Source organism: Eulemur rufifrons, chromosome 28, assembly GCF_041146395.1.
Source record: "Eulemur rufifrons isolate Redbay chromosome 28, OSU_ERuf_1, whole genome shotgun sequence".
Taxonomy (NCBI): domain Eukaryota; kingdom Metazoa; phylum Chordata; class Mammalia; order Primates; family Lemuridae; genus Eulemur; species Eulemur rufifrons.
This window is the reverse complement of record NC_091010.1, coordinates 38,026,420-38,028,479: the sequence shown is the minus strand read 5'-3', so window position 1 is coordinate 38,028,479 and position 2,060 is coordinate 38,026,420.

Genomic DNA, 2,060 nt, shown 5'->3' with positions numbered 1-2,060 from the left:
GAGGGTTGTAATGAAGAGAAAGGAGTCTATTATGACTCTCAGCTTTCTAGACTAGGTGGCTGGGTGGATGGTAATTCAATTAACCAAAATAGAAAATACAGTTTGCAGATTTGTCTGAAATTAGCAAGGCTTTCTTTCTTGCATGAGAGGGAAATAAGTGTTTAAGAGATCTGAGCGCCAGCAGCCTGAAAAAGAGCTTTTGCCATCACCGTATTTCAATTAATATCAAGAGAAAGGGAAAAATAAAGGCGTGTGGGTTTTTTAAGCCCGTGCTAACACTGGGCTTGGCAAGAGTTAACACTTGGTAAAAGTTACTGACCTAGACCAAAGCTAACAGCAGTTTACTCAGCATATGGATAAGTAAGGAGATGAGGGTTTGGGGTAGCCAGAATCACAGTAGGTAAGAAAAAAATAAGGGTTATCTTAGATGTATACAGAAAATCTAGGGGTAAGTAGTGCCTGATAATGGTAACATTGGTGATAAAAAATATTTTTAATGTTGAAAACAGAGCAAAGAGGGTTAAGATGCCTCTATTTTCTTATATCTTGCTCTACCATATATTTTATTGTGTTTTTATAAGTAGTTATATTTTTGGAGTAAAAGTTAAGATTTGTTCACAAAAGATTTAATTTTGTCAAAAATAACAAAATACCGTATTTTGGTCCTCGATAATTCATACCCAAGGCATTGCACTCACAGCCTAGCAGTTACCAGATTTGTCTTTTTCTTTTTCCCCCTTCATTTCTCCCAGTTTGCCCTCCCAACTTATAACGTTCATGTATGCCCCACTCATTATGCTATAACTTGAATATGTATCAAAATCTCTAGAAACAAATCAAACCAAGTCACCATTTTATTGTGTATATGCAAAGCATCATGAAAGTTATTGGTTAAATATTTCCACCCAGCGTGAGTAAAGAATGGAAACAACTATAGAACATGGAAGGCCACTTCCAAAGCAGCAGTATCCCCACCGAGGTCAGCGTCAGGCAGCTGCCCAGACATTTTGTTAATAACAAGACCAGTCTTCCCCAAGACAATTGAAAATGATGATGACTTCATTTGGCTTTAAGGAAATTCATTCAGGCATGAGTTGGGAGGAGATATATTAGAAAACTAGGAGTGACCTATCTAGAGTTTGGGTAACTGTTTCGTAACTGCCTGGTGTTTACATTTCAACCTTTGGAACACCAGATTTCAGATGGCATTACCCAGGGACCAAACTCAGATCAGAGGGAGAATGTACTAGAACCCTTTGCCAGGAGCAATCCCCTGCTGATCCAATCCAAGTGGCAAGATCCACAGCAGGACAAAGGAACTTTTGAAAGGGACTTGAAAAGCGTTCAGTTACTCTGCGGTTAACCCATCAAAGGCTTCTTCCTGTAACCCAGAGGACAGCAGGCCTCGACATGTGCTGGCCATTTGGAAAACAGATTCATACAGAGCAGATCAAACATTTCAGGAGAGCCCCTTGCCTTGAAAAGATGGAGCCTTATGAAAACCATTAAGCAATTCATTGATATTTTATTTGCTTACACTGTGCTTCAGCAAAGCAAGCAGAAAGATGAGGATGAGAGCCATTGACCCAGTTTCAGAGGCCCTAGTTCAGGAAAGAAGGATTCCCTTACATGCCCGATTTTAAAGAGCATTTTAAGAGGACATCCTACCACACAGCTGGCATAGGGAGGCTGCCTTGGCTCCCTTCAACTGTGTATTAGGTTAACAGCCACCCCAAGCTTCTTAGAAACCTAGAAATCCCCAGGCAGTTAGAGAAATTCCACAGAGCTAAGAAAACCCTCACGATCTCAGGGCTTTACGCAGAAAAAAATATTTCCAAACATCTTGCTTTCTCAGTCTGTGGCCCTTTGTGTAACCCACTCCCAGCCTCATAAAACACAGTGGCTCCATAGCACGCCCAATAATCTGTCCTTCCTAATGAGCCAAAGCCCTTCATTCATGGCTCAGGACCCATCGGCCTGGAAATGAACGAGGAGCAGGTTATTGTGCATGAGTTCCTTCTAAACCAAAGTAATTCCACTCTCTGATATAAGGAACATTG